This window comes from Benincasa hispida, chromosome 4, assembly GCF_027475165.1.
Source record: "Benincasa hispida cultivar pf3 chromosome 4, pf3_genome.v1.1, whole genome shotgun sequence".
Classification (NCBI taxonomy): domain Eukaryota; kingdom Viridiplantae; phylum Streptophyta; class Magnoliopsida; order Cucurbitales; family Cucurbitaceae; genus Benincasa; species Benincasa hispida.
Window position 1 is genome coordinate 28,704,562 of NC_143481.1, and position 24,960 is coordinate 28,729,521.

Here is a 24,960-nt window from a genome sequence, read left to right on the forward strand (position 1 = left end):
TCATTGATGTTCCATCTTCATGCTAAAGTTTGGAGGCTTTGCAATGCCATCTTCATGCTCAAAGTCACAAAGTCAAGCCTACTACCGATGATTCATCGATGTTTCATGAAACTTAAATGCGGAGCATTCATCAATGTTTCATGAAACTAAAATGTGGAGCATTCATCGATGTTTCATGAAACTCAAATGCGGAGCATTCGTCGATGTTTCGTCAAACTCAAATGCTGAGCATTTTTCGATGTTTCGTCAAACTCAAATGCGGAGAATTTTCTGATACTTTTTCAAACGTAAGTGTGAAGGTCTCGTCGATCCTTCTCCTTCTTCAACTTAAGAGGCTCCATCGAGGCTTCTCCATCTTCAAGTTCAGAGTCTCCGTCGATGCTTCTTAATCTTCAAGTTCAGAGGCTCCGTCAATGCTTCTCAATCTTCAAGTTCAGAGGCTCCGTCGATGTTTCTCCATCTTCAAGTTTAGAGGTTCCATCGATGCTTCTCCATCTTCAAGTTAAGAGGCTCCATCGATGCTTCTCCATTTTCAAGTTCAAAGGCTCCGTCGATGCTTCTCCAGCTTCAAGTTCAGAGGCTTTATCGATTCTTCTCCATCTTCAAGTTCAAAGGCTTCATCGATGTTCCTTCATCTTCAAGATCAGTGTACGTGGCCCGTTCCCATCTTTAGTTCAAGATCAATGTGCATGGCCCGTTTCCATCTTCAAGTTCAAGATCAATGTGCATGGCTCCGCTTCCATCTTCAAGTGTAAGATCGATGTGTGATGGCATGTAGAAATGCATGTCATCTTAGGCCTATTACTTAGAATTATGAAGGTTGTTAAGCAGAATATGCAATAATTGTGCTAGGAATTCATGAGAAAATGAGTTTGCGTCGATCAGCATGTTGAATCTTAGCTAACCTGTTATTATGTGTTATTATGCGTTCAATGTTCTATTTTTGTAGCTAAAACAGGAAATGGACGCAAACGCAGAAACCAGACCACCGCATAGACGACTGCATGTGGAGAAGCTCTCCATCGCAAAGACGAATGCATCAATTAATGCATGGATGTTGCGGTAATTAGTCATATGCGTCCATCGCATGGGAGTTGCGCTCGTCAAGTGATTGCAGTCATCGTGTATAGTTGCGGCATTAAGCGAATGCGATTATTGGATGATTGCGACTATGAGACAACACATACTAATGGGATCAACGCAAGGTTGGTGAAATGAACGCCTCAACGCATTTACCTTGAGAAAATCAAAAGTTGATGTTGACATTTCACCTACCACGCCGTTAGAGGCAGAGGTTCAGAAAAGGACTAACGCGCCGAATGTCAGACTTAGAGCAGTCCATTGCTGTCGGCGATCCAAGCTCTATAAATAGAAGCCGATGAGCAGAAATTCAACTAATCTGGGGATTTTCCCCGTGATCGGGACAAAATGCGTGAGAAGACGTTTGAGAGTTCTTCACCTCCTTCAACAATTCTGAGTGATGACCAGAGCTTTCAACCGGAGCTAGATCTCGGGAGAGTCAGCTCCACCGCCCATCCATGGCACCACTGGCAGCCTTGACGCAAATCCACTGGAAGAAAATCTTTGCTTCCAGCCGGTCATTTCATTTTCCTTTCTTTTCTTATATTGTATTGTTTACATTTTGTGATTAAGGAATTAATACATTTTGTGTTCAATACATTTCTATGTTTCCTTCGTTTCCATCACCATCTTCTTTACTTAGCATCTTTAAATTCATTGCATCACTTAGTGAGATTGCTTGAGTATCACATACTTTGTCATGTGGATTAGGAATATGAAGCATGTAGCAAACCACCGAGAGGTGTGCGTTGTGTGAGTATGTGAGAAAACCTTATTTGCTTAATGTGAAGCTACAATAACGCCTGTCTATAGGCTAAGCATTACTTGTCTATGAGTAAAGTTAGCAACAACTAACTGCCCGAGAGGGTAGGTGGTTTGTCGCATTAAGTAATGTAAGTCATTGTTCACTAGGGATAGGAACAATCTTAGGTTAGCCAAGTTCATGTGGTTACCTTGTCCTATGAGTGCATCATTCATCATTTAGGCATACTTGGGAGAGTAGTCTAAAACCCAAATCTAAGACTCGGGAGAGCGGATTGGAATGCTTAGGCAAGAATGGGGATCTTAGAGATAAGCTCTGTTTGCTTTCATGCAGCATATGCACCCTACAGATAGGATATTGCATGTACCGAGGAAGTAGGATATGGTGGTTATATGTGGTCATCTCGACACTATGCATACCCACCACATACGTCCTAGATTTAGGCTTTTAGTGTGTGTAGCATAATCGCACGACTTGCGTTGACTAAGGTTGCCCTTGCGGTCACTCTTAAGTATTGCAATGAAAACATCTCTGCATTTTATCTATCTTTCCCATTCATTTGTTTCATGTCAAGAGTTGTCGTGTCTCTACCTCTCATGCATATTCTCATTGTGTTGTCTGTTAGATAGAAGTAGAAGTAGGGTTAACTTAGCAACCTTCCTTCCATTCTTTTATTTAAACCGCCGCATGCACATCACAACATTCATTGTGCTACAAGTCCCTATGTTCGACCTCGGATCATCCGAGAAACTTGCGTTCACGTTATACTTGGCATGAGCGTAAGAAAACTTATGACAGGACGCATGGTCATCGCATACATTCATTAACGCATTATCATTCCAATGCATGACCATCAACGCATGACTATCAACGCATATCTTAGGAACATGCATTGCATACTGTGTCCACGGGATTTTAGTTGTTGAATAATTCGACTTCTAATTTCCCGTCACCAATGTGCATGGCTCTGATTCCATCTTCAAGTTTAAGATTGGTGTGCATGTCTCTGCTTCCATCTTCAAGTTCAAGGTCGATGTGTCTGGCTCCGCTCCATCTTCAAGTTTCAGGCTGGTGTGCGCGACTTCGCTCCTCTTCAAGTTTAAGGTCGGTGTGCATGGCTCCACTCCATCTTCAATGTCTCCATCTATGAAGTCATGACATGGTTTCGCTTCATCTCCAAAGTCATGGCATGGCTGGTTTCATCTCTCAAAGTCTGGCATGGCTCGCTTCATTTCTCAAAGTCTGGCATGGGTCGCTTCATTTCTCAAAGTCTGGCATGGGTCGCTTCATCTCTCAAAGTCTAGCATGGCTCGCTTCATCTCTCAAAGTTTGGCGCGGCTTCGCTTCATCTCTCAAAGTCTGGCGCGGCTTCGCTTCATCTCCAAAGTCTGGCACGGCTTCGCTTCATCTCCAAAGTCTAGCGCGGCTTCGCTTCATCTCCAAAGTCTGGCACGGCTTCGCTTCATCTCCAAAGTCTGGCGCGACTTCGCTTCATCTCCAACGTCTGGCGCGGCTTCGCTTCATCTCCAAAGTCTGGCGCGGCTTCGCTTCATCTCCAAAGTCTGGCGCGGCTTCGCTTCATCTACAAAGTCTAGCGCGGCTTCACTTCATCTCCAAAGTCTGGCACGGCTTCGCTTCATCTCCAAAGTCTGGCGCTGCTTCGCTTCATCTCCAAAATTCGAGTGCGGCTTCGTTTCATCTCCAAAATTCAAGTGCTGCTTTGGTTCATCTCCAAAATTCAAGTACAGTTTCACATCATCTCCAAAATTCGATGTTGCCACCTCATTTACTTCACAACCCTAATAGCTTAACTCTTGTAAAAAAAAAGTGGGGGCCAATTGTTAGAAAAATGGTGAATTAAAAAAAAATTAAGAATAAAAAAAGGAGAGGGCAGAATTGTAAAAAAAAAAAGATTCAATTCATTGCCTAAATTTGATTAAATTTGACTTGTTTCTAAAGAGAAGAAATTAAAAGTAGAAAAAAAACATAGAAAAAGGGTAAAAAAGAAGGAAAGAAAACAAAACAAAAAAACAAAAAGGAATGAAAAAAGAGGAAAAAATCGGAAAACAAAAGGAAAAAAGAAGTAAAAGAGAAGAAGAAAAAAAGGGAAATTTTTTCTTTTATCGTTAGTTTCATCCATTGACTCAACTTGCCTCATCAAATGGAAGATCTTTTGTCCTGGAAAGCAACAAGAAGTAGGGAAAACAAATCAATTAAAGAGGACAGTAGAAGAAAATTCTCAATGAAAATAGAAATCCAAATGAGGAAAAGCTCTCATAAAAAGTTCAGGTGCTTCCATCAATTCGCCATCGAATGGATCTAACAGAAATTCTGTAACCATACAAATTCATCGAATAGACTTACCTCTATTTATAGATGAGGAAGTGGTTATGTTTAAAGAAATATATATAAAAGAAATCACAACTGTTGGAAGATTTGTCTCAAATTCAATTAAGATTCTTTCAATTAGTTGAGGTAGTTAACAAAATTCGTTGAAATCCATATTTGACTAAGTTAAAGGATACAACAAACAATAATCTGAATACCTAAATTTTACTTGAAATTGTCAAGTTTTATAAAGATTCAAATTAAATCAAAATTTTAGCTCAAAATTTTAGTATATTTCAACTTTTACATTGGTGAGAGTTGGATGCGAACCAAATTATAGTCAAAATCAAATTTTCTGAAGACAAAATTTGGCATATTCTAAAGTTTATGTCAAATCAAATTGGAATGAGACAAAAATACTATTCGGGTACTAATAAAATTTTATCCAATGTTGAAACTTTTATATAACTTAAGTGTTGCCTTAAATGAAAATATAGGCGCATTCCGAGCTTCACCAAATCAAGGTTGAAGTAAAGAGAAAGACGAACTTGAAATTCTACTCCAAATCAAAATTGAAGCTAAGAGAAAGGCAAAGTCAAAATTATACTTCAAATTTACATGAAGAATTGAGATTATTCCGAACAAAAAAAATAAAGTTGTTAAAATTTGGGATACTACTCAAAATTCAATTTGCATCTAAAGTGGAGAATAAATTCTACTTTTGTTCAAATTAGAGTTTACTCGGGAACAAGAAAGTCAGAGACTGAAATTCATTTTTTGTTTATTTAGCGAAAAATGTGTCAAGCAAACAAAATTTTAAATAAAAAATTTGAGCTAAATTCTCATATTTTGATTATGATGATGCATCAAATTAAAAGAGTCAAAATCATACTTTGATTTCAAATTACATTGTTCAAGATTCATCCACTCATATATGTGCATAAATCTCGAAAGGGGGCATTTGTTGAACAAGAAATTTTGGACCAATAAAAAACTGCCACGTCATTCACTAAATTAATGACGAAATTTCAAATCATCAAATTTGGGACCAACAAGGAAGTGTCATATGTCCCAAATTGAAGTTGAAGATAAATTTCGATGACGCCACATAGTTTTATCATGACCGTCGAATCAGGTGACCCAATTTGATATTATTGTTTGGGTTAAAAGTCCAATTGAGCCCAAAAATAGGCTTAATTTGACCCAAATGTCAAATAAGGCTTAAAGTCAATTAGTTGGGCCTAGGGGTCAAGTCAATGGGCCAACCAAGCTTAAGCCCATGAAGCCCACCTGAGAACTCTATAAATAGAGAGGCTTTCCTCATTTGTGAAGGTCAACAATTCTACACTTCAGAGAACTTAGAGGGAATTCTCTACAATCAAAAGACTCCTTGGCTCCTAAAGCTGACCACGCTTGAAGACTGAAGTCCTTTGGAGATACAGGCATTTTGAAGACCGAAGTCATTTGAAGATACAAGCATTCTAATCATTCTTGAAGACTGAAGTCCTTTGAAGATACGAGCATTCTAACAACGCTTGAAGACTGAAGTCCTTTGAAGATACAAGCATTCTGACCACGCTTAAAGACTGAAGTCTTTTGAAGATGCAAACATTCTGAAGGCTAAAAAAGATACAAGCATTCTGAACAAGCTTGAAGACTGAAGTCCTTTGAAAATACAAACATTCTTCCAAGACTCAAAGCTCAAGAACATCCACACGCCCCACTAAATACATCAAATGTACGCATTCAACCGAGAGAGAATTAGAGGATCAAGTACTAGAGATCGAACCACATCGCATCAAATCAACATCAACACCAACTCAAGTTCAACTCCACGAAACAAGTTTCTTCGGAAGCTTCTTGTGAACACTAATCCTCCACGAAAATCCATAAGTTCGAAGGCCGATCATCCAAGAAGATCAAGAAGCCTAAAAACCGATCATCCAAGAAGAACAACAAGCCAAGATCGATCATCTAAGAAGATCAACAAGCCCAAAGGTTGATCATCCAAGAAGATGAACAAGCCCAAAGGCCAATAATCCAAGAAGATCAACAAGCCCAAAGGTTGATCGTCCAAGAAGATCATCAAGCCCCAAAGGTCGATCATCCAAGAAGATCAACAAGCTCAAAGGCTGATCATCTAAGAAGATCAACAAGCCCAAAGATCGTTCTTTCAAGAAGATCAACCAGCTTAAAGACCATAGTTTATTTTAAAGCATCAAAATATTATGTATTAGAGATTGTAGTCACTTTCCACAAAATTAATACAAATACAAAGTTTCAGTTTCACAAAATAAATTTCTATTGAAATCTTGTGCGAACAATTCATATAAAATCTATATGTTAAAATTTAATGAAATATGATTCATATTAAATTTATATAGTTTTATGAGAGAAATAAATATTTGAATATGATTCAAATATTAATTATGTAAATATGATTAATATAGAAACTATATGTTAAAATTAATATCAATATGATTCATATTAGATTTATATAGTTTGATGAGAGGAGTTGTTATTTGAATGTGATTCAAATATTAAATTATATGAATGTGATTTATATAAAATATATAGGTTATATAATATATGATATAATATAAACTATAGCCTATATTTTATATGTAATATAACATATAGTTTAATATTTATATAAATTAAATTATATATATATAGTTATTTATATATTAAAATTCAAATAAAAGAAAAAGGGGAGGGAGTTATAACTCCCTCAACCTCAAATCTCTCAATTTTACATAAAGAAAGGAGAGAGAGAAAAAAGAGATTCTCTAATCATCATCTCCTTCCTTCTGCTCATTCTTTTTGTTTTTCTGCATAAATTTTTCTCAGAAAAATTGCTCATACTCCTCCCTGAGCCAAGATTGAGTGCAAGCCCACACCTCTGCACGATTCTCGTCCTTAGAATAACGGGGAAGACAATGTGATTGTTGGGGTTGATGCCTTAAATCTCGTAGGTTCCTATAGTTTATAAACCTTGTATGAACAAACATATCCGTGATTAATAATATTTGATATTTTATTCACTTTGTCTATAAAATATATGATATTTTAGTTGCATTAACCACAAACCAGTAAACTAACATCCATGGTTATCGTTGTAACTTAAACATGTATGTGGAGTGTAAACCCCCAAACTTAGGTTCTCTAAATAAGCATGTTTAGTCAAAGGAATGTTATATTACATATTTATTAAATAGAAATTTGTGTTGTTTATAGGAATTATGAAGGAAGGAAAAAAAATATCAAATGAAGAAACTCAATCATTAGTCTGCTGGAGGCACTAAGTGTGGAGTGACGTGGCAATTAATTCTTTGAACTCAGGAAGTGGCAGGAAGCTTAAAAAAAAAAGTGAAACTTCGACAGTATGGTTTTGGCAATTGACAAAAGTAAATTTAGTGAATTTGGTGCCATTTGAAAGTTCGGAGAATCTAGTTTTCAAGGGTGTTCTGCTGGAGAAAGATTACAAGAGGAGAAGAACAAAAGTGGAGAATTTGCAGAAGAGGCAGAACCACAGATTAATCAAGGCCCGAGGTGAAGTTTGGATATTTTATTTGAGATATTTTACTAGGAATTCTAAGTAGTTTAATCGGGAATTATATCTTTTCAGGCCAAGAAGAGTTAGGGAAAGTGTATAAACCAATAAGAGCCTGGCGAATAGTGAGTCACTCAGTAAACTCAAGGTTTCCAATACTCATGCATATATGATCAAGTAAAGCACAGTGACATTAATGATGTATTTAAATTTCCTCAAGCAACAAATGGTTGGAGAATAACTTAATGCATGTTTCCCAGCTTGTATGTGTGTAACACAGGCCAACGTATGTTGTGTAACCATTACAAAAGCTGTGTTTCTGATTTTGATATCTGGTTCCTAGAGGAAGACTATGAGAGAATGAGTTTTGTTGTAAATGAGTGGCAATGGAACAACTCTTGCGTAAATACTAGGCAATGGAACTTAATTTGGTTTTACAAAATACACATTTGATACCGAAGGATGTTGAGAAGGTATCTAACCAATTAGGTACCGAAGGAAATTTGAGAAGGTACCTGGCCAATTTAATACTGAAGGACATTTGAGAAGGTATCGGGCAAATTTGATACTGAAGGACGTATGAGAAGGTATCATAGTAGCTCGATACTGAAGGACAAATTTTAGAAGGTATCTGAGTAGAAGTACCTAAAATATGATGGTACTTAGTGTGGCCACATGCACATAGGTAGTTATGAATAAGAAATCGAAGTATGGGTTTCTTGGTTGGTAATAGGTTTGGGTGCTAGAGCATTTAGGCTCGTTCTAACCTAGGGAATAATAATGTTTAATGATGTCTGAGAATGGTTTACAACTACATATAGAGACAAATGCTTGAGTTTACGCATTGGTATATTTACATGTTTATAGTGATGCTACGCTTGTTGCTTTACGATTCTATAGTCACTCACTGAGCTTTTAGCTCACAGAATTTCTGTGTTTTCTCTTTTCAGGTAGCAGTCAGTTTCCTCAAGGTTGATCCTGCTGCTGCTTGCCACCGAAAGACTCGGCTTATTAAAAGACTTAGGTTGATAATCCGTTTATGTACACATGTTTTATGAGGGACTAGGGTTTCTGTAGAAATATTTGGGCCACCTGAGAATATTTTTCTATAAAAGTGATATCTTGGCTGTATGCTTGTAATTATGTAATCTTTGTAAGAACTTAAGAGGGAGGTTAGCTGTTTACGTAGATTACTAATTAAATGAATAGGTTGGTATCTAGATTTGAAGGCTTGGGTGGTTAGTGCTAGCAGTAGGGCTAGTAACTACCACTGTCATATCCTCTTCCAGAATAAAAGGGTAATCTGGGAGGGGGTGTGACACAGGTAGATCATGTTTAAGTGATAACCTAAATGGTCTGTAGTATATGGATAAGGCTGGGTACCTTATCCTTGTGACACTACGAGTATGGCTTTCTTTGTAGGTGCTACAAATGTTGTAAAGTGCTACAAATGATCTGATCCTGATCATTCTTGTATTAGACATGTGAGTGGGGATATTTTTTACAAAGGAGTTTGTATAAGACCGGACCACGAAATGTTTAGTCTCATTATATAATGCCATTCATAATAGAGACTTTCATTTCACTAGGATGACCATAGGTAACATGACCTTAATCTTGAGTGAATTGTGAACTCCTGCCTATGAGGGCGGTCCTTTGATTTGTATGAGTGAGTGTGGCCAGATCGTCGACTCAACAAGCCTACCATTTTGAGGATTCGTCTGATTGAGGAGCTGGTTACATAAGATGGAATTCACTCCTTCCTCGAAATAGGGGTAAGTAGATAAATTGCTCCTTTAAGGGCTGATTTCGAGTCTTGAACAATGTGGCGCCACACCCTCTCTTGGCTAGAGAGGGGTTTAATCATAGTAGGACTATGATCTATTGTTCATTAGAGGGATCAGTGGTACTTAAGAAGTTAGATGTAACTACAGGGGTAAAAGGGTAATTTGGCCCAGTTGTACTTACGAGCAATTTGTGAAGGGTCATCGTACTGTTGATTAGTTATATCCAGTGGACATAGAAATATATTTGTAGTACGAAGAGTGCAGCTATCGGTCTTTAGTGGAGTGCTCGATAGTTAACGAATGGTGAATAGTTTAACTAAAGATAATTATTCACATACCGTTGGAGCTTCAAGCTATAAGTCCATAAGATCCCCTTGATAGCTCAAAAGAAATTAGTTGAGAATCAGTTTTTGGGTTAACTTGAAATGTTCAAATTAATAAAAGAGAATTTAATTATATATGATATAATTAAATTAATTCAATTATATATGATATAATTTACATAATGTATTTGATACATTATAGTTTAATTGGAGGAACAAATAATTGAGTATGATTCAAATATATTTTCTATGAATAAGATTCATAATTATTAAATTTAATATAAAATAGAGAAAAAGAACTATATTTTATATTGTATATGATACAATATTAAAACTATAGTTTATAAATATAGTATGATAAATTGGTTATCATATTTATTTATAATTATTAATATTTGATAATTAATTCTCTTTTTCTCTCTAACAATCTTAGTGGGAAGTTAATAAGTTTTTGTGGCAAATTGGGATAAATAAACCATGATTTTATTTTTTCCATAATTTGTGTTTACATGATTGAAAGACTACACGATTTCAAGAGAGTCTATGCGATAGACTTTTCTTTCTACATGATTGAAGAAAACTCTATGCGATAGCTTGTTCTTCTTTCAATTGTCTTCCTCCTCCAAACCACAAACTCCCTCCTAACTAAAATAGCTAGAGCCCATCACTCCTGGGTTCTCACCTTGAGAATACCAAGGTCACCAAGTGGTAGTGTCCTTCTTCCTTGGTTCGAGATCTTGTTGCTGTTTGGAGTGTTAGTTGACTATTCGTGGTGTTCGTGACAGTACGAAGGATTAACGCGAAGAAGAGATCTTCAAAGGTATAATCTCTTGAACTTTGTTTCTTATTCAAAAGCATGTTGTTATTTTAATTAAAGTGCATAATCTATATGTTTTTACAGTATGAGGCAGACGTTGTAGCTTTTTCCTAATGCTGCGTTGCGTGCGCGCTGAGGCTATACGTCCATCAAACCACATAGTGTTGCAACACTCAAGGGGAGCATTTCAACATTGCCTATTCTATCCTAGAGCGTTGGAGGGAAACATTAACAAGCGACGCGATGGTGGCGTTGAGGCATCTCTGAAGCATTGAAACGCTTGTGGCAGCATTGAAACACTGCCCTACATTCAAGCATTCCACCTTCTAGCGTTGAGCTAGCGTTGGACTTAGGTTTAATGAGAGCATTGCAATGCTCAGTAGGGCAACATTCTTTACTCCTTCGTCATTTGATCAATTTAGCTCCTAACTTTGTCATTTTAATACCTTTTTGTCCCGAACACTTAATCCAACTACTTGTAAACTCGAGTTCTACAAAATAGTCAATTTAACCAAATTAAGTAGCTAAACAACCATGAGTTAATAGGAAGAAGATAGCACATTTCCAGTGCTATCAAACACCCCCAACTTAATTCTTGATCGTCTTCGAGCAAGTTAAAACAAGCAATCATGCAAAAGCTAATCAGTTTGTCAAACTAGAATATTCCTTACTCAAGCCTCAACAGTCAACAAGAATTAATTTCACAATCAATTAGGCGATAAAAAAGCATTCCATCATTTCATGAGCGATTTGAAAATTGTTTTTAAAATTTTTTAATGCATGTTCAAGCTCAAAGTTATTTATTTTGAACAAGAGCGAGCCTGGAATGGCCTTATGAAGATTCGATTTGTTTTCCCCCTACAATGGCTCGAAGGGTCTTGAATTAGCTTTCCTAAATTAAAAGTAGTAATGACATAAAGTTGGATCAGTCAAAATCTAATCATCCATCACCTTATTGCATGCTTTTATTTCTTGTTTATTATTATTATCTCTTTTTTTTTTAAATCTCAAGGGAAACTTACCCACACGAGTGTCATGCGAATCATTTAACTACGGGCCAATTTTCCTTCAAAAGTGCCTAAGCTTATTCATTCCTTTAGGATACTTTAGCTCAGAGGGAAACCACGAGTGTTATGGCCGCCCTAAGTTAACCATACCCTTGAAGAAGAGAAGTAGACCCCTAAACATGCATAAATGAAAATTCTCTCTTTTTTTTTTCTTTTTTTTTTTACTAGGCGACAATGATATTAGTTGACTACATCTCAAGCATGCATTACTAAATTGAACCGCGAAAAGACTAATATCTATCACCAAGGCCTATCAGAGTGATAACAAACTTATGGTTTCATAATTCAATTATAAGCAAGCAAATAGGTCAAGATAGATATGCAAAGGGCTTGGAGATGTAATAAAAAAAATTAAGTAGAATTTTTCAAAAACATCATGAAAATCATGAACTATTTCATCAAACCTATTCTAATGCAAAAATAATTCATATGAATATGTCATAGACTAGTCATCGTAAGGAACAAAACAACAAGATAAGCTCAATCAAGCAAGCATTGCCTGAGCACAACGCTTTAAGACCCCAAATAATATCATCAAAATAAAAAAATTCAGCCTAAAAATAGCCCAAAAATCCAAACATCCCACCCCCAACTTTTAAAACATACATTGTCCCCAATGTGATTAAAATGAAGTATGAGGGATCGGAATACTTCCCTGAACAATGGAGTGAAGGAAGGATGAAGGATACTCGGCTCGATTCCTTTTGTTCCAAAAAAACCTTGGCAAACTAGAATAATATAAAGAATTAGACTCAACAAAATAAATGAAAAATAAAAAGAGAAAATACTGAATTGAAATCGAATCCTAGAAAGCAAGTAAATTTCAATCCTAGCTACCTTCAGTAGCGCAAATATTTATGGTCGGTTGCTCGACCATGATGAATCAATTTCAGATGTAGACCAGTGAGTCCAAACAGTAGGCAATGTCAAAGCAGTCCAACAACTCGCCATCATGGAAGACTTTCAACCTGTGTTCATTAACCTTAATAACCTTCCCTGTCTCAAGATTAACAATGTCAACTGCACCATAAGGATAAACGTGAGAAACACCAAATGGTCCAAGCCACTTAGGCCGAAGTTTATTAGACATAAATGTCAATCGAGAGTTATACAAAAGTACCTTTTGCCCTACCTGAAACTCATTGAGTGCAATCAATTTGTCATGAAAGTCTTCCGCTCTTTTCTTGTAAATCAATGAATTATCAAAACACTCTAACCTTAGCTCTTATAATTCCTGAAGCTGTAGAAGTCTTGCCTCCCCTGCTGCCTCTAAGTCCTAGTTGCGCACTTTTTGACTACCCAATAAGCCTTATGCTTGATTACAACTAGAAGATGGAAAACCTTTCCATAAACCATCCGGTAGGGAGACATCCTAATAGGAGTCCTGAAAGTTGTCCTACAAGCCCATAGAGTGTCATCCAGTCAGAGGCTCCAATTCTTTCTTCCTGGGTTGACCACATTTTCCAAAATGGTCTTTATTTCCTTGTTGGACACCTCCACCTGCCCATTAATTTGAGGGTGGTATAGGGTGGCGATACGATATTGAACACCGTATTTTTTCAACAAGGAGGCAATGACCCGATTGCACAACTGTGATCTTTGATCGTCGATTATTGCTTTAGGGAAGCCAAACCTGCATAGAATGTTAGTCTTCAAGAAACTTGCAACCACTTTAGCATGATCAGTAACTATGGCCTTTTCTTCCGCCCATTTGGAAACATAGTCCACTGCCAATAAAATGTATTTATACCCACAAGAAGAAGGAAAAGGTCCAATAAAGTCGATTCCTCAAATATTAAATATTTTGCAAAAAAGGATAGGGAATTGTGGCATCTCATTCCTACGAGACAATCCACCAAATTTCTGACACTGCTCACACGTTTTACAAACAAAATCTGCATCCCTCAATAATGTGTCCCAATATAAACCAGAATCTAAGATTTTCTTGGTGGTTTTCTTGGGATTGAAATGTCCTTCACATGCATGCTTATGAAAAAATTCAAGGATAGAAAAGAACTCATCATTAGGGACACACCTCCTAACTAACTGATCTGAATAGAATTTCCACAAAATAGGGTCCTCTCAAACATAATACTTTGATTTACTCTTGATTTATCCTATCTATGTTTATTCATACCATGAAGGAACTTACCAGTGGTCAAGTAATTCACAATATCAACGTATAAGGGAGTCATAAAAATACCATCTGCTGCATCAAAGTGTGGTCAGAGAAGTCTCCATCAGAACTGAGACAACCACCATCAGTTACTATTCTGCTCAGTGATCAGCAACGACATTCTCGTATCCCTTTCCATCCTGAAATCTCAGGTTAAACTCCTGGAGGAGAAGAACCCTCCTCAGCAATCTGGGCTTGGACTCCTTCGACATCAGGTAGTGCACAGGTGCATGGTCAGGAAAAAAAATAACTTCAGATCCTATAATATAAGAGCAAAATTTTTCTAAAGTAAAAATAACACCTAAAAACTCCTTTTCTGTCGTGGTGTAGTTGCACTGAGCTGGGTTGAGGGTCTTTGAAGCGTAGTAGATGACGTGATGTTTCTTATCAACCATCTGCCTCAACACTACTCCAACAACATGGTCACTCGTATCGCATAAGATCTCGAAGGGAAGATCCCAACAAGGAGCCTGAATAACCGGAGTGCACGACAAGGCGTTCTTTAGCACATCAAAACTTCTCCTGCAATCATCATTGAAATCAAAGGCCACATCGTTTTGTAGAAGAGAGGTCATCGACTAAGCAATCTTACTAAAATCTTTTATGAACCTATGATAGAAACCTACATGACGAAGAAATGAACGAACCTCCCTCACATTTGTGGGGTAAGGGAATTTAGCAATAACATCAATCTTAGCAGGGTCTACCTCTATGCCATGCTTAAATAATACGTGTCCCAATACAATGCCACGTGAGGCCATGAAATGACATTTTCCAAATTAAGAACCAGGTTAGATTAAATGAATCTTTCTAGCACCCCAGACAAATTAGATAGACAATCAGCAAATGAGTCTCCATACACAGTAAAGTCATCCATAAAATCCTCCATGCATTTTTCAATAAACTCAGAAAATATGGACATCATACAACGCTGAAAGATGCCAGGAGCATTACATAGTCCAAATGACATTCTTCTAAAAGCGAAGGTGCCATAGGGACATGTAAAGGTCATTTTCTGTTGGTCCTCCTAGTTAATCAGGATATGATGGAAACCCGAAAACCATCAAGGAAACAGAAGAAGGGCTTACCAGCTAGCCTTTCAAGCATCTGATCAATGAAGGGGATAGGGAAGTGGTCCTTTCTAGTTACAACATTTAATTTCCTGAAATCTATACACATCCTCCACTTATTTTGAAACCTGACAGGAATTAAACTACCCTCATCATTTTTAACAACAGTAATACCCATTTTCTTAGGCACTACATGAATAGGATTAACCCACTCACTATCAGGAATAGGATAGATAATACCTGCATCCAAGAGTTTTAAGACCTCCTTCATTACTACCTCCTTCAAGATAGGATTCAGACGTCATTGGGGTTGTCGACAAGGTTTAGCTCCATCTTCCAAAGATATTCGATGCATGCACACAACAAGGCTAATGCCTTTTATGTTGGCCAACGTCCATCCAATGGACAACTTGTATTTCTACAATACCTCCACCAACTACTTCTCTTGTTCCTCAGTCAGGTTCTTTCAAATTATATAACAGGCAAGGTCTCAGCTTCCCCTAGATGATCATACTTCAGGTGGTATGGAAGCTTCTTCAACTCCAATTTAGATGCCTACAAATAGAAGGAAGCATCTTTTCAGAGGATTCATCATCAGAATATGAGGGCGTACCTACTGACTCTATCATAGACAAGGTGGCAAGCTTTCTAAGAGGGATCAAATATCTTGAGTCATCCTCATCGTCGTCATAGACTTCCCATATACATTCCTTCTCAAGAGAGTCAAACACATCAATCTGGCACAAAGAATGCACTTGCCCTATGGTGGAAGTTTTCATAGCATCGAAAATATTAAATTTAACCAACTCACCATCGAACTCCACAGACAAAGTGTCCTCGTCCACATCAATCTTAGTCTTGATTGTCTTCATAAAAGGCCGACCAAGCAAGATGGATCAAGATGAGATAGATGTGGGCTCTTCCATTTTAAGAACATAGAAATCAGTAAGAAAAAGAAATTCATTAACCTGAACTAAGACATCCTCTATGACTCCTAATGGGTGTATAAAAGACCTATCAGCTAATTGAATAACAACTCTAGTTTCTGTTAGGTCCTTTAATTTTAATTCTTGATAAATTGAATAAGGCATAACATTTATTGATGCACCCAAATCTAGGGGGTGTACATTGGTAGGTCGGTGTCGGTTTTGGGAGAAAATCGATCAAAAAAAGTGTGAAATTCACCCGACCATGTAATTTTGGGAGAAAGCCAGAATTGTACATTGGTCGGTTGGTTGGTTTGGTCTCTCTCTCTTTTATTTTATTTTAAGAGGAGCCAAGATGAATGAAAAGGAAAGATGAATTGATAACATGTTATTGTTAGGTTAATAAAATTAGCAACTTTTTTTAATTTGAAATCAATAATTTTTTTTATGAGAAAATTTAAATAAATCATGTATGGGTTTGAAAATTAAGTAACATAAAAAAAAAATAATAAATCAATACTAAAATAGTAGGCTTGGGCTTGAGTTGGTGGTAATGGGCTTGCTTTTATAATTAGTTTAAAAAAGTAAAAAAAAAAATATATTTACGTTGGTCAGTCGGTTGGTTTTCAATTTTTTTTTCAGGAAAACCAAAAACCAACCAATCGACCCTAGCCCTGACTGATCGACCTTAATTCAGTCGGTTTTGATCAGTCGGGTTATTTTTGGTCAGTTTGATGTACACCCCTACCTACATCTAGCATGACCCTATCAATTTTCTTTTTACCTATAATGCAAGGGAGAGAAAATATACCTGGATCCTTTTGTTTTTCTGGCAAGTTTTTCTAAAGGATCGTAGACACAGATTGACTTACCACCATTTTTTCCTTTTCCTTGGCTTGTCTCTTCCTCGTGTAGAGCTCTTTCAGGAATTTGACATATTTAGGAATTTGCTTGACTGCATCGAGGAGAGGAATATTTATCTTCACCCTTTTAAACATCTCTAAAACCTCCTTGTCTTTGTCTACAACTGGTTCTTTTGGCCTTGCAAGCCTGGAAGAAAAAGATGCTTTAGGCACATACGCATCTAAGGAGGATAAGGGTGAGAAGATACTCCTTGTTTATTTTTTGGTGGTAAAATGATTGAATTTGAGGAAGAAATTCCTGGACTCTCCAATTCTGGCTCCTTTGACTCAGCAAGTGGTTTCAACTCTTTGCCACTCCTCAACATGATTGCACTTATATTTTCACTAGGGTTTGATTTTGGTTGAGATGAGAGTTTGCTAGACCGTCTCTCCAATTTACTCATTGAGGTGGCTAGTTGAGAGACTTGGGTCCCTAAAGCATCAATGGCACTCTAAAATTTAAAATGATTATCAGCAAGACTTTTAGCCATATCTTCTAAGGACATGCCTGAACTAGATGGAGCTCCATGACTAGGCTGATCCTGATCCTTTTGTCCTCCCCATGTAAATTTTGGGTGGTCTCTCCACCCAAGATTGTAAGTCTCATTATATGGGTTTCGCCTTCTGATTTTCCTAGTGTAATTGTAGTCTCCAACGGAGCACTTGGGCAAACGTTAGCTGAATGGCCAGTCCCATGACATACTTGGCAAATAGTAGCGGGCTATCCAATCTCCACCTTCGCCACTGCTTTACAATAGAAACTAAGCCAAATATTTCTTTCTTAAGTTCACTAACCTCATTGGTGGATTTTACATTGACTGTAGCTCTACTTCCAAATTGTTAAGAATTTGTGATAACGGGTAGAAATGCACATTATTACAACACTAAGATATAAAACAATATGGGAATGCGAAGGTAAAAACATGCAAAATCGTGTCCAAAAGCATTAAGTTGAAAACATAGCGATCGCATGCGGCCATCGCATTAAATCAGCTAATTTACGTATTTTGTGCAGGAAAATGTGTTGGCACAAAGCAAAATTGCGATCCAAGGAATGCGGCGTCCGAGCGAATTAGAAGATACCATAAAGCTATGCGATCATATGCGGTCGCAAAGATCTGCTTAAGAAGGTGGCTACATAAAGACGGCGCATCAAGGTGAAAGCTTAATAAATCATGATGGGATAAAAAGCTGATGACGGTCGAATTCGAATTCAGTTAACAAGCCGTTAACGACACACTGTAGTAAGTACATTCAACTTTTCGGTGACCATTAATCGGTGCATCAGATAGAGATTTAATGACCTTCCTTCATTGCAATCATTTGAGAGAAAAGCTCTTCACCCTAAATCTTTATAAATACCGAAGGCCACCTTCATTAAAGGAGTTCAAAATTTTGGAGTTCCCATCTGCCATATACATAGAAGATAGATCATAGATATTCGTAATCTGTAATTCATATACTTAGAAGGAAGAGGTGAGCGAAGAGAGAAGACACTGGAAGATCGTTCCTGGTTAGCTCGAGAGACTGCTGGGAAGCATTGAGAATAGAGAAAGGACCGACTCTTGCGAAAGCAAGAACATTCTTTTGGGCAGAGTAGAGTAAAACACAGTGTAAAAGCCTCGGGAAGCAAAAGATTGCTACCAGGCTCCCTATCCCTACTTCCATTGCCTATATAATTATTTTATTTATAAAATAGAATTTATATCTCTACATCTATTCAATCTCTTCATAATGTGCATGAGTAACTAAACTTCCGAATGGGTTGAGAAGCACTTAGCTAGCATGACCTAAGATCTTCATTTTATGCGATCATCCTGTCTTATGTATGCATCCATCATTCTTTAGAGATACTTGGGAGAGTAGTCTAAAGAAAGGACTTAGACTTGAATGAGTTAGGTTAGAATCTAGGCTTAAGAAAGTCAGATTAGAACCGCATAAGCAAGAGATAGAAACTTAGAGATAAGTTCTGTTTGCTATCATGCATTGCATGTACCCTAGAAATAGAATATGATAGTATGCGGTCGCCTTGTGTATGTGTGTGTCATTCATCATCACATAGACAAGAATAGAGGCTTAGACATAAGTCCTATAGACATTATCGTATACATCGCATGCGTCCTAAAATTAGGAACTACAACATTTTCATTGAGAGATAACATGTTGTTGTATGTATGTAGCATGATCGCATAACTTGAACGCAATCTTAGGAACTGTTAGCTAAATCCCTTCTCAACCCGTTCCCCACATACTCATTGTAACTTTCGCTGCTATTAACTCTTTTCTCAATTTCGTCGCATAGGATTTATACTTTAAACAAACATACCAACCAACTTATTGTTTTGTTTGTCACCGCAAAGGAATCAAAACTTACCGTCGCATATTGTCTCAAGTAGTTCCTGTGTTCGACCCCTGGGCTTACCAGGCAACCTATTAGGATTTATACTTGGATTTTACTTGGAAAACTTGCATGTGCAACGCATACACCACCATCGCAATATACACCATTATTTCATCATATTCACAACGCATCAATTTGTAGCCATGATAGCTATTAGATTCATTGCCTCAGTCGAGGTTTTATTGACTAAGGCTCCTCCTGCAGTTGCATCTATAATGCTTTTGTTGGTCTACGTTAGTTTTTCATAAAAGTATTGGATCAATGGTCTGAGATCTGATGATGGGGAAACTTGGCACAAGTCATTTTTAATCATTCCTAATACTCGTGAAGGGTCTCCCCATCAAACTGTATGATGCTATAAATTTCTTTTCTGACACTAGAAACTCAAGATGCTGGAAAGAACTTCTCGAAGAACTGCCTCTACAATTCTTCCTATGACGTGATGCTCCCTAGTGGAAGAATGTAGAGCCACTCCTTGGCATCTCTCTTCAATGAAAGGGGGAATGCTTTCATATTTATCTGCTCTTGGGTCACCCCATTAGGTCTCATCCTATTGCACACCACATAGAATTCCTTCAAATATTTGTGCGGATCCTCGCCTTATAGACCAGAAAATGCAGGAAGTAAGTGAATCAAGCCAAATTTAAGCACAAAGTTACTTATCGTCTTAGGACAGACAATGCATAAGGGCTGATGAGTGAAGTTAGGTGTTGCAAGCTCCTTGAGGGTCTTTTCTCGTTCAACCATCACTGAAAAATCTTCAAGAATGCTTTCTTCTCCCAATGTTTCTTCAACACGATCTCTATCAAGCGCATCTTGTTGTCTCCTTTCTCTTCTGATTCTCCGCTCCTCCTTGGAAATCTCTGCAAAATACAATTGCTAGCACCTTTGGGAGTGTGGGTCATGCACCAATAGGGAAAATTGATTAGCAAGGATAAACTCTACAAGTTTAAAAAATGAAGGATTCCATTGGCTCCCTGGCAATGATGCCAATTTGTTCGGTGTTAGCTCTAAAAAAGAGCTAATATACCTAGCTTAATTCAGGCTCGTTAATGGATTTTATGTGTTTATTTACCTATTTTGTAGGTATCGAACAATATAGAGGTAAAATTAATCATTTGGTGAAGAACGAGGTTAATTTGAAGCAATTTGGAGTTAATTTGAACATCCAGGCTTCAAAGGAGTTGAAAAGACCAAAATGCCATTGAGTGTCACCATGTAAGAGGCAACCATTGAGCACCATCGAGTTCCATCTAGTAAAGGCTGTCGAGTAATCAAGAAAATGATTCCATGTGAACGAGGATCGCGTATCGAGTTTCTGGCAGTGGACGCAGCTTTGCAACGCTATTCTAAATGCCGCGACGCTCCGATGGTCATAAACACTAGCGTTCCATTGTATCCTGACACTTCACTTCAATGCTTGAAGGCAGAAGCATCAGCGTTGCAACACTGTGAAGAATGACAAACATGGAGTTGAGTGCACACACACCAAGCATTGGACTGCTTGTCTGACGCTTCCTTCTCGCCACATCAATGTTAGAATGCCATTCCAAGCGTTGCAATGCTGCAATGAATCATATAAATACCTCTCCTCGGCCCTAGGTCAGAACATGCTAAATTTTAGGGGGGTATAGGCTGACCCTTGGAGCTGAAAGCATGAAGGTGGAAGTCAGGATTTCTTTTTCTAAGATCCCTTTTAATTTTTAGTGTCCTTAGGTTAGTTTTATTTTATTTTCAAATTATGAATTTGCATTGGATCGTATCCCATTGGTTTGTCTATGAATCAATGAGATAATCTTCCGATTAGTTCTTGGATTAAGCATTCTTGTATTTTGATGAGTTTTCAGTTCAATTTTTATGTTTTAATATGGAATTATGTTTTTCATAAATCTTGTTTGATTTAGACTTGCTTTTATGTGTGGATTGGCGTCCTATCATGAATGCATGTCTTCGCTAGTTAAATTCAAGCTTGCACGCATCCTTGTATCGTCCATGCTTTGAGTTTACCCTTTAGCACAAAGTAGATAAGCATGCTTAGGTTTTTTTAGGCTATCCATGAATCTTTGCATCGCACGTTTAATGTAGATTTAAGGAACAAATTGATTATTTGAACATGACCTTTTTGATACTTACTCAATATAGTTGAATCCTCAATCTTAATACATGTGCTTCTAGTTCTTTATAGCCCCTGAGGACCCAATTGCATCTAGGAGCATGTAGGTTAGTTAGGGCATGACTTTCTAGCCTCAACTACGAATTAGAACGCTTGCTCGATTTAGATTAATTGATTTTCGGGCTTAAAGATTAGTTAATTTGCACTGATTGGGTAGCTGTGCATGCAAAATTCAAATATATGATATTTTGGCTGAAAAATAATGATTTAATTTACATTGAATGGCTACTTAATCCGATTAATAAATGAATCCATTACTGTTTCATATATCCATTGCATTTTATTCTCTTACTTGCATGTTTTCAATTTCAAAACCACAAACCAAAACCTAGTTTTTACTATTTTTCTACGGTCAAATCTAACCTAAAAAGAAATTAATTCTTCGCTTCTTTATGGTTCGACCCCGTACTTACCATTGTTGCTACGTTTTAGTAGTAAAGGAGTAGTTCGGTGATTTTATAAATTTTCTTTTTTGTTTCAGTTTGAAGTCAAATTAATGACCTTGATTCTCGAATCCGAACAGTCAACCGTCAAATTCACCATTGTTCGTGAACCTGTGCCTTCAGAAATAAAATTTGTATGCACCAAACTAACCGGTTATACTAATTAGTAGTACAAGTAGCAAGTCCGGGTCGAACCACAGAGAATCGAATATGGATTCCTCAAAGATTGGAACTTGTAGGAAGTAACCAAAAGGTGGAGAGGGGGTTTGTGAGAAAATCTGAAATAAATTGCTAAAGAACAAAAAAAAAAAAAAGAAAAGTGCAGAACGAATACAAAAATTTATCAATCGAACAAATACTTAACTTAGGTAATTATATTTTAGTTCACTCCTCATCAATTCTATCACAGACTAATCAAAAGATGCATGAGAATATTTGAATGAAAACTTAGCCTACTTAGTTAGAATCCTACACGGTAGTCCATAAAATCAATTTAATTAACAAAAAGGCGAGAATCCTCAACCAATCAATCAATTAACAGACATTAAGATTCAAGGAAAAACTAAGCCAATTAGTTGATTTTCATCATTTAACCAATTAATTGAGCGAGATTTATCTAAGTTAGAAAGTAAATGCTTGCTAATTGGAATCTAGAATTAACACAACAAACTTACTTAACTCTGAAGAAAATCTAAATATAGAGATCTAGTGAGCGAAAGCAGATCAATCCAAATCCCATTGAGAAAGAACACAACAATTACAGTCTAAACGGAAACGATTGTGCATAAACTTCAATTTACGAGCATGCTTTTTAAAAGAATGAACAAGGGATAAAGTATGAAAACGTTTGAAGTACCATTCTTCAAGTATCCCTCAATTGTTCAACAATTGGATCAGTACATGATCTCGATTAATGGAACAGCCAACAGTACGAACTGATGAATCCTCGATCACAATCGAGTCCAACTCGATCCTCAACTCTCAAACTAAACAGGAACACCACTAGAAGTGTTACCTTGGTATTCTCAGTGTGAGAATCCAGAAGTTGTGGGCTTTGTGCGACTTTGGATAGAGGAAAGAAGGATGTAGACAATCTAGTAAATGGGAGATGGATGCTGTCTATCATATAGACAAAATACCCGATCGTTTAATAAGATGAAGCCTATCGTATAGACTTTGCTACTCGATTGTGTAGTAATGAGTAAGCGGGTCACTATTCTATAGTAAACTCGGTACTTGATCATGTAGACTATGAGACATATCGTTTAGTAAAACGTTTTTACTCGATAGTCCTTTCTTTTGTGAAACGACACAAATGAAATGATCCACTAATTTTGGAAAATGATTTTCCTTTTATCTCACAGTTACCATAACTTTCAATAACCTTCCGCTCAATCGGTTATTAAAGAAAAAGTATTAATTATCATATAATTAATATATTATAAATAAATATTATAACCAACTTATCATATTATATTTATAACCTATAGTTTTAATATTTTATCATATGAAACATATAATCCATAGTACTTTTTCTATGTTATGGTATTTAATATAAATCATATTTATATTAATTCCTCCTCCAATTAATGTATCTAATACATCATATCAATTATATCACATATAATTGAATTAATTTAATTATCACATATAATTGAATTTCCTCCTTTTAATTTGAACACTTCAAACTAACCCAAAATCTGATTCTCAACTTGAACACATTGAGCTATTAGGGGACCTTATGGACTTGTAGGTTGAAGCTCCAACAATACGTAAATAACTGCCTAAACTCTTTAATCACGAGATCCACCATCCGTTAACTGTTGGTCACTCCATTAAAGACCTAGAGTTGCACTCTTCATACTACATTTATATTTCTGTGTCAATTAGATATAACCAGTCAACAGTGTAATGACTCTTCACAAATCGCTCATAAGTACAACTCGGCCAATTTACTGTTTGCCCCTGTAGTTACATCTAACTTCTTAAGTGCCACTGATTCCTCTAATGAACAATAAGTCATAGTCCTACTATGACTGAGTCCTCTCTTCAAAAGAAAGGGTGTGGCCATTATATTCAAAACCTGGAATCAACTCTTAAGGGAGCAATTTATCTACTTACCCCTGCTTCAGGGAAGGAGTGAAATCCGTGTTGTGTAGCTGAGTTCCTAGCTCCCAAATCAAACAAATCCCCAAAATGGTAGGCTTTTTGAGTTGGCAATCTGGCCACTCTCACCCATACAAATCAAAAGATCGCCTTCATGAGTAGGAGTTCGCAACTCACTCAGGATTAAGGTCATGTCACCTATGGTCATCCTAGTGAAATGTAAGTCTCAATTATCAACGATATTATATAAAGAGACTAATCATCTCGTGGTCTGGTTTTATACAAACTCTTTATATAGGATACCACCACTCACATGTCACCACATGAATGGTCAAGATCAAACCATTTGTAGCACTTTACAACACTTGTAATATCTACAAAGTGGGACGTATCCGTAGTGTCGCCAGGATGAGGTATCCCACCTTTATCCTTATACTGCAGACCATTTAGGTTATTAATTAAGGCATGATCCACTTGTATGTCTCACATACATGCTTAAGTTACATAAACTAACCTTGTATCTTAATTTATTAGATTGAGTAAATGCTTATAAGATAACACTTATTTTATTAATAACAATATGTTCACAAAGTGTTTACAAACTATGAGACTACCAGGAGAATTAGGACACTAATCCCAACAAATGGATTGTAGACCCATGCTCTGAAGGTGACCCTAAAAAATTATAGCTGTGAGAGCCTTCATAAACGGGTCAGCAATGTTGTGCGCCAAAACGATCTTTGTGACTATCACGTCTCCTCGATGCACTATCTCGCGGATGAGATGATACTTCTGCTCTATATGTTTACCGCACTTGTAACTCTTAGGCTCCCTGGAGTTTGCCACATCACCACTATTATCATAGTAAAGAGTGATAGACCTAGACATGACTGGAACAACTTCTAGATCAATCAGGAACTTCTTGAGCCAAACGACCTCCTTAGCAGCATCACAAGCCGGTACATACTCGACCTCTATCGTGGAGTCGTAGTGCTTCACCACCCTACAGCTCCTCCGTTAAGAGTGAACACTGAGCCTGAAGTGG